Genomic DNA, 10,000 nt, shown 5'->3' with positions numbered 1-10,000 from the left:
ACACACACACATTCACACACACACGCACACACACGCGCACACGCACGCAAACACACACACATATATATATATATAAATATATATATATATAAATGAAAGAATGGAGTCGAACGACGATTTAACAAAATTCCTTTATTCTCGACATATGTCTCGAAGACTGCATATTCTTAATTCCGAAGGAATAAAGGGTGCATTATGCCGTCTTCTCATCAGGAAAGACAAGGAACTTATGTCAGCATCATGACGAACAAATATATATATATATATATATATGCTCATATATATGCTTCTTACTAATATTCTTGCTATCATTACCGTTTACAACAATATATGTCGGGCTGAAAAGTTTTACCCACATACAATGTATTCTGTATATATTTATGTACCCACGCGTGGATCCATAAATAGACGTGTGTATATACAAAAACATACACATGTATTCATCTACACATTCGCATATATATACTTCTTACGTACTTTCTCACTATTATGGAGTTAGGAAAGAGATAGTATAATAAAGTAAAATGAAATATATCCACATATAACTATTCAAATATAGACGTATATACACTTCTAACAAACATTCTTAGCCTGAGTCTAAGTTAGGTACAAGGTAATTCATATAGTTCAATATTTATATATATATATATATAATATATATATATATATATATATATATATATATATATATATATAAGTAAATAAATGGAGTTGAACGCAGGTGTTATTAAAATTCTTTTACTTTCGACATATGTTTCGAAGACAACATTGGTTTTACTCCAAAGGAATAAACGGTGTAAAATAATGTAATCTTCTCATCAGGAAAGAAAGAGAACTTATCTCAACAACAAGACATTATAACAATTTTGATGACTGCATAAATGATTAACAGAACGCTATTAAGTATTTAAAAAAAAAAACGTTAGTAGATCTGGCGTCAAAGGCAGACCATAGGAAGAGAAACGGTAAAGAAATAATAAGTAGACAACAAATAAAGATGGATATATTGGTTGAAAAAAATGTTCAAAGGCTTGGAAGTAGATTTCTCTATTGAAGTAAAGTGCACATCCTTGTTACTTGCGTGAATTTTGCTACCCTAGTAACTGTTTATTGAATTTTCCATGTTAGATATAAACAAGGGATAATTCATTCATCAATATATATATATACAGCATGTATATATGTAAAGAGAGAAAGAGAGAGTGGCACACACACACATAAACAGAAACAAAAAGACAGAGAGATGTAGTTATGTGGATCAACAAATTAGACACATTAAATATATAAATATATGAAAGATAATAGTTTGTTAAGAAACACAAGAGATTCATATATGCATACATGAAAAATGAGTGAAAGCAAAAGGTGGAGACTTTCAGATGAATTCTTACGTGAAAATATACAGATAGTGTTATTAATACGGCCAAATTACACAGAGTACATACAACAGAGAAAATCAAAGGGGTGGAAGAAAAGTGTTATAAGTCCAACAGCTGTTCCTGGGAGGCTTGGAGATCCATAATAAAGTTTGTATATATAGTTCATCACAATATGCAGCCGTATGGATGCAATTAACATTGGATAGGACGAGCCTCTGTCATCAGATCGCTAACCATACTTCGCCACCACAATCTCTCATTACTTAATTGGTTCTCAGATGTAATACTGTCTTATAAACACAAGTTTTATTCATCATTTGCTCTTTTTGTTAAATCTATGTAGTCCCATAACTATAATTATCCTTAATGAAATTAACCCTGGGATACGAAATGGTCAGCCCACCAACATACCACCTGAACTAACACCACCCTATTAAGCTCTTCCTTCTCATTGCTACCTTTGAAAATCCCTCTAGCTCACCATATCCCACTTCCTCCATAGTTACCCATCCTCAGAAGTGGTATTCTTTCCCTTCTTTCAATTCTCCTCTTCAACCAAAAGCACTTAATACTACTCTGCTCAATTGGATACTAACCTATCAACCTCTCACTCCCTCTCTATTCACCTCCCTCTGTTCAATTTCATACACCTGTTCATACCTCATTACTCCTATACCAACCCACATTCCTTATTCTACTTCCCAATATATAAGCTTAGCGGTTAAGGTCATGTCTGATTACAAAATGTGTCCAAATATAGTTAAAGGAAATTATTATAATGTATAAGTGAAAGAATTTTGGTCAGTAATAGACTTGTTCAAATAAGGCAGAAAGTAGGATCTCAAGAAATTTGTAGCAGGGATATTGCATGTTCCTAGCGAGACCGACACTTACGAAGATTTCTTTAAGATATTAACAAAACCGTAATGTTATAGTTTATAGATCGGAAATGAGATTTTGTCACAAAGAGTTTATAAAAAATAATTTTATTTAAAAACCTTATTAAAATAATTTATGCTTTAGAACTTTTAGAAAACAATCTAAATTAGTGCTGAATAGTTAAAATTTTGTTTTGTAGAAAATGAAAATATAGGCGCAGGAGTGGCTGTGTGGTAAGTAGCTTGCTAACCAACTACATGGTTCCGGGTTCAGTCTCACTGCGTGGCATCTTGGGCAAGTGTCTTCTGCTATAGCCCCGGGCCGACCAATGCCTTGTGAGTGGATTTGGTAGACGGAAACTGAAAGAAGCCCGTCGTATATATGTATATATATATATATGTATGTGTGTGTGTGTGTTTGTGTATCTGTGTTTGTCCCCCTAGCATTACTTGACAACCGATGCTGGTGTGTTTACGTTCCCGTCACTTAGCGGTTCGGCAAAAGAGACCGATAGAATAAGTACTGGGCTTACAAAGAATAAGTCCAAGGGTCGAGTTGCTCAACTAAAGGCGGTGCTCCAGCATGGCCGCAGTCAAATGACTGAAACAAGTAAAAGAGTAAAGAGTATAACAAAACCAGTAGTGCATGTATGAGGGGTTACCCAAAAGTAACTGGAAACGTTCTCTGTGGGAAAAGCCCGTTGTAGTTTAGACTTCCGCCGCTAAAACCGATTTGATGCGACCTGCAAGCACCAGTCTGCCAACCGGCGTTGTTGGATGAAGTCTTAGTGCCACGTGGGGCATCTTAGTTTTGCAGTGCTTCTTCTTTGTTCGTTGATTTCTGCGATGGCTGAAACGAAGGAACGGCAAGCTTCCGTGAAATTCTGTTTTCTGCTAGGGAAAATGACAGCCGAAACAGTTGTCATGCTTCGAACAGCTGACAAGTACGCTGCCGTGAGCATAAGACAAGTTTACGAGTGGTTTTCAAGCTTTAATACTGGTCACATATTGCTTGAAGAACAAACTTGTTCAGGGCGACCGTCGACCTCTAAAACGAATGAAAACATCACTAAAATTCATGAACTGATCTTGGATAACCATCGATAAGCAATTGCCGAACTTGTTGATATAACTAGCGTATCCTGGAGATCCGAATAACGAATTTTGAGCGAGGAATTGCGAATAAAAAGAGTTGCAGCAAAGTTTGTGTCTCACTGGCTCAAGGAAGATCAAAAGCAGTCACAACTGAATGCGTGTCATGAACTGAAAAAACAAGAGTTCCCGCACTACTCCGAACAGTGGAAAACGCATCTGGACCGATATACTGGATAAAGGTGTAAACATTTAAAACTAAGTGAATAAAATAATATTTCACAATTCCGGTTTCTTTTGGTTACCCTCTCACATATTTTTGCGTTGAATTACATATAAATTTGATCGAAGCATATTTTTCTATAAAAAAGTGATATTTCATTGGACAACGTTTAATTTTTCCATAAAATGTAGGGAAGACAGGAAGTTGCAGGAGTCTTGCTTGGGTATGAAAAGAAGGGCCAAATCTTGAGATGCTGTCTAAGATCATGCGTTCGCTATGAGAGCTCCGTAAAAATAGTGAGTTTTAATCATTCCGAGGGACCTCAAAGGCTCTCATTGTATGCATCTCATGTTTAACGGTAAAGAGGCACAATGAGGGTTTCTTCATACGAACAGTGCTCGCATCGTGTTGTTGCTATTGAAGAGGATTATAGTCTTATGGGGGATGCTTTCGAGGTCGCTGTTCATGCAATCAGCAAGGGCGCGGCGCAGGAATTTAAGTTGCAGTGTGTATAAGTAGCCAACTAAGAGAGTATAATGAAGGATGTATCATAAACTAAGTGCGGGCGTTATTGATGCAACAAGTAAGTATTAATATAGGGGATTAAAATTATAGGGGAGTAAGAACATATAATCATACTCTAGGAAATACCAAAGTTGATTGAGCGTGGGTCAGAGCGAGCTCTATCGGCACAGGTCATGATAGTTCGTTCTAATTGTAAAATACCGATCCAAGTAACGAGAGATTATTGGAGCCTGTAGGTGGGTAGTTTTGGTAGAAGATTGCCTGCTTAATACTGTCACAGACTTTGCTATATTGCAGACAACAACTTTGCATGTTACAGTGAAAGTTCGCTGGTAAAAGAGAAAAGTAAACATTTTTAAAAAGTAAACAAATGAGTGTAGGTTTGGAGCTTGTAAATATATGAAAACCGTTCTGAAGGTCATCAAGGAGAGAGAGAAAGAAGAGGAGGAGAGAGAGAAAAACAGACAGACAGACAGAAAGACAGACTAAGAGGGAGAGAGAGAGAGAGAGAGAGAGACCATGTGCGTGAGAGAGAGAGAAGTGCGAGAGAGAGAGAAAGAGAGGAAGAGACAGTGCGAGAGAGAGCGAGAGAAAGAGAGAGAGAGAGGGAGAGAAAGAAAGAGAGAGAGAGGCACACACACAGAAACAGAGACAGAAAATGAGACATTAAAGAATTCCTGTGTTAATGACTGTCTCCAATACCTTTGTGGTGTTGGAAGTGAGCGTGTTAGGGCGATAGTTGGTAGGTCAAAGCAGATGTACTTCATGAGAATGGAACACACGTGTAACAATATTTAGTCAATCTCCACAGATGGGACATGATGAATGAGTTTCTTCGCACAGAAAAGGAAAACAATGGTAAAGCAAAACGAATGAAAGAAAAAACAGAAAGCAGTAAGCAATGAATCTGAGATTTAAAATTAATTGCAGACATCGCAAAAGGCATTGGGAATAAATTTCAATCCCATTGGGGAGATGCGAATTAAATACTTAGATATGTCAGATTATACAATTGCCGTTGTTTAATACAATTATATAAATATATACATATGATATCACATGTGTGTGTCTGTGTGTATTTGTGCATGCGTGTGTAAATGTATGTGTGTCTGTGTGTATTTGTGCATGCGTGTGTAAATGTGGTTTGTGTGTGTATGTATATATACACACAAATACATATATGGAAACATGAATGGATGAATGCTTAAATAGATACAACTCGTATATGAATCAAAAACAGCTCCTTAGAGACTAAAGGAATGGGAGAATTCAATTAAGGCATAATAAGAGAATTTTGGAAAAGGAAATGCTGGAGATAGGAGAAACAAAATATAGACATATCAGAGTGTTCTCAGATTCTTGTAGAAAGTTTGTCTATATGAATATAAATTATATACATATGTGTTTCTGTGTGCACTACACATTTATTCATATATAAATATACACAACAATAGTTATAGACATAGTCATATCCACGTTTACATTAAATGTGTCAACTATCTATCTATCTATCTATCTATCTATCTATCTATCTATCTATCTATCTATCTATCTATCTATCTATCTATCTATCTATCTATCTATCTGTCTATCCAAACTAGAACGCATTCTCTTTCGCTTCTTGTGGAAAGGATGCGTCCCGATGGTCAGGCGATCCATTTGCTGTCAACACCCGTTAAAAGGAGGACTGGGCATGCCGTGGTTGATGATGCGCAGACACGCGCTGAGACTGCGACATCTAAGGCTCTTCGTAGACGACGGTGAACAGGTGTGGTCGCCGTTTGTGAGGCACGCTTTCCCGCAGCTCGTCTCCATGACCGAACTGCAATCGTGGATCAAAAAGAGGCCGAGGAAGGGAGAATGGCACCGCGAGTGTCGCGTTGCTCTTAAGCAACTCTGCCGTCCTGGGTCAACCTTGAGTGACTCCATCACAACCAAATCATTCTATAGGGGATTAGTGGAGGGGAGGTACGACGACGAGCTCGGGGCGAACCTGGACGTCGACGAGGAATACCTGACCCGCCTGTTCGGGACGACTTTCGGGCCAGGGCCCATGGACAACTTCCAGAGATCCCTGGCCTGGCAGTGCTACCGAGAAGCGCTACCCGTTCGGGATAAGCTCGACAGACACGGCTCGAGAAACAAGGGGCCGACCTGCCCGAGATGCGGTCAGAGCGACGAAACCGTTCTGCACGCAACAGTGCAGTGTCCAACAATTTCCGACCTGTGGGCTTATGTCGAACAACTGCTGTCACGTGTGGGACGAGTCGGTTTATCAGCTGAGTCTATCGTCAATATTGTCACGCCTCCTTCCTTCAAACGGGAAGGAAGAGCTATTTTCATCATACTTGTGGCTATGGCGAAAGAATGTATCTGTGGACGCGTCTGAAAGGATTGGAGACAAATACTTTCCTCTCTGGTCACCTCTCATCACTTCTTCAAGTTTCAAGTACGACTTGAAAAGGAAAGTGAGAGTAGAGAGGCAAGTTTTGTCTAGCGAACGTTTAAAAAAAGATGGGTGAATGTAGCAAGGATGGCACGTATGAATGATGAAGCCACCTTGAGCATAATCCTATGAACCCAGAAATTGAAACAGAGGGTTACCCACTTGCAAACAAATGTGGTAACATATAACAATATTGACCGAGGTTACCGTGGTCGTTTTCGTAGGCTTTTCTTCCCACGGATAAACCTTACTTGCTTTCCCCTTTACACCTACATCATGACACTGTTACACGATCCCTATTGATCGTTTTTTTTCATTCTTCCCCTTTTTTCCTCTTTTTCTTCTTTTTTCATTTTTCTTTTCTTTTGTTCCTTTCCCTTTTTTCTTTTTTTTTTTCCTTTTTTTTTCTTTTTCTCTTTTTGCTCTTTTTTCCCTTTTACGATCCCTTTTGATCGAAAACCTACGCCACCTTTTTTTTCTCTCCCAAAAGAAAAGCTCTACCTTGTAACTTGTCCCATCTGTGTGCAGCCCTGTGTGGCCAATAAAGAAACTTATCTTTCTATCTATCTATCTATCTATCTATCTATCTATCTATCTATCTATCTATCTATCTATCTATCTATCTATCTATCTATCCATCTACGGACGTGCTGTTTCTTCGGCTCCGAAATTAGACCGAAATAGAATAGAGGAAGAATTAGTTAAGGTTTTAGAAGAGGCACTTAGAACTGGCATCGCGTCCAACGTGCTGGCGGCGAGATTGGCTCTCGACCAACACCTCAACACCAAACACGAGGGATGCGTTGTCAGAGCTAGGATGCGTGCTCTGAGGAACGAAGGAGTTGGAGCCGCCCAAGAGGCCCGAGTGGTGGAGACGCAACGAGGCAACAGAGCCACCATCAAGTCTCTTATAGATGAACAGGGGCACGAATTGCTCGAGCCTAAAGGATTGTGGGGCTTTTCAACAACACTTCACCCAACTGTTTGGGACATGTGGTGGGGTCAGAACGCAGAGTGGACTTTAGTGCATACCTGCATGCCTTGCTACGACTCTCAGCAAGAGAGGTGGAGTCTTGTGAAAGGCCTATCACAGCTGCGGACGTACAGGATTCGATGGTAGGCTGCGCGAGAGACAAGTCACCAGGCTTGGATGGTCTGCCCTACGAACTTTATTGTCATATGCCAGGCTTGTTTGGAGGCGTCTTGCAGCTGTCTACTGCACTGGCAGCAAAACGGGAGTATTCCTGCTTTTGTAAAGCGAGGAGCAGTGGCAACTGATTAAGAAATACCCAAACAAGGGGGACGTCATAGATAATTTCAGGCCCATCACTCTGCTCAACGCAGATTTGAAAATTTTGGCCAAGCGTTAGCCGAGAGGTTGCGCTTGTCATCAAGAAACTAATCGACAAGGCGCAACATGCGCCGTGCCGGGTAGAAGTATTCATGACAACCTCCATCTGATGCGCTACATCATAGACAGGGTAGTTAAGAATCCTGGCATGGGTGGGGCGCTGATCAATTTGGATCAATCTCAAAAGCTTTCGATAGGGTAGACCATCACTACTTGGAGGCTGTCCTTAAAGCTGCTGGTTTCGGTCCAGTTTTCCGCGGTTGGATTGCTGCCTTGTACAGCGGCATCCGCTCAGTAGTTCGCTTAAATAGGTCATCTATCCAGACCTGTTAACATCATGCGTTCGGTTCATCAGGGATGCCCCCTCTCATCGCTGCTGTATGTATTGACTCTTGAGCCACTACTGCGGAAACTGGCGACGCTGAGGGGCATCCCACGAGAGCTGGGATGCGGGAGGAGCGTTCTGCATACGCGGATGACGTCACCGCCATAGTGTCGAGCTACCAGCACATCGAGCTGGTCGCGAGACACTAAAAGAATACGAAGCGGTAACGGGAGCAAAAATTAACCGGGAAAAGTCAGGGCTTGCGGCTCGGCACCTGGAGAAGCAGGCCCATGCCGTCCAACAGCGTCTCCATCGTGGGACGCTGGACGGACGGACCGGTTAAATTGCTCGGGGTCTGGTTCGGTCCGGACCTCCAAATGGAGAAGAACTGGGGCGAGATAACGACTAGGGTGGCTACTCTCACCCAGAAATGGGCTGAGAGAAAGCTATCCCTAAAAGGTCGGGCGGAGGTGGCGAACGCGTACATCGCATCCGTCATCGAGTATCGTCTGACCGTCGTGCCTTGTCCCGACCCTACCATCACCAAATTGGAACGTATACTCTTCCGCTTCCTGTGGAAGGGAAATGTTCCGATGGTTAGGCGATCTATTTGCTGTCAACACCCGCTAAATGGAGGGCTGGGCATGCCGTGGATGATGATGCGCAGACATGCGCTGAGACTGCGACATCTCCGGCGCTTCATAGACGACGGTGAACAGGTGTGGTCGCCTTTTGTGCGGCGCGCTTTCCCGCAGCTCGTCTCCTTGGACGAACTACAGTCATGGATCAAGCAGAGACCGAGGCTAGGCGAATGGCACCACGAGTGTCGCGTTGCTCTCAAGCAACTCTGCCGTCCGGGATCGAACTTGAGCGACTCCATCACAACAAAGGCATTCTATAGAGGATTAGTGGAGGGGAGGTGCGACGATTAACTCAGAGTCTGGGCAGAGTCTGGGCGTCGACGAGGAACACCTGACCCGCCTGTTCAGGACAACTTTCGGGCCGGGACCTATCAACAATCACCAAAGATCCCTGGCCTGGCAGTGCTATCGAGAAGCATTACCTGTTCGGATAAGCTCTACAGACACCGTTCCAGACACACTGGACCGACTTGCCCGAGATGCGGTCAGAGCGACGAAACCGTTCTGCACGCACTCGTGCAATGTCCAACCATTTCAGACCTGTGAGCTTATGCCGAACGGCTGCTGTCACGTGTGGGACGAATCCGCCTATCGGTCGAGTCTATCGTGAGAATTCCTCCGCCCTCTTCCCTCAACCGGGAAGGCAAGGCAGTTTTCATCGTACTGGTGGCCATGGTGAAAGAATGTGTGTGGTGGACCCGAGCGAAAGGATTAGAGACAAACACTTACCTCTCTGGCCAATCGCTCATCAACTTTTTCAAGTGCCACTTGAAAAGTAAGGTGAGAATGGAGAGGGAGGTTTTGTCTCGCGAAAGATTCAAAAACAGATGGGTGAATGTTGCAAAGATGGTGCGTGCGAGTGACGAAACCATTTTGAGCATGACCCTGTAAATCGTAAAAAAGAAAGAGAGAGAGCATTTTGCTCTCATGTGGTTATTTCCTCCCTGACTGAGGTTCCCGTGGTCTTTTCTGTAGGCTTTTCTTCCCACGGTTGAACCCAATCTTGTTTTATCAATGTTTTTATCAATGTTTCTGTGATACACGATTTCTTTTCTTTTTTTTTTCTCTCGATCCCTTTTGATCGCAATCTTACATTTATTTTCTTTTTTCCACCCTCGTAAAGAAAAGCTCTACATTTGT

This window comes from Octopus sinensis, linkage group LG4, assembly GCF_006345805.1.
Source record: "Octopus sinensis linkage group LG4, ASM634580v1, whole genome shotgun sequence".
Lineage (NCBI taxonomy): Eukaryota > Metazoa > Mollusca > Cephalopoda > Octopoda > Octopodidae > Octopus > Octopus sinensis.
This window is presented reverse-complemented; position numbering follows the sequence as displayed.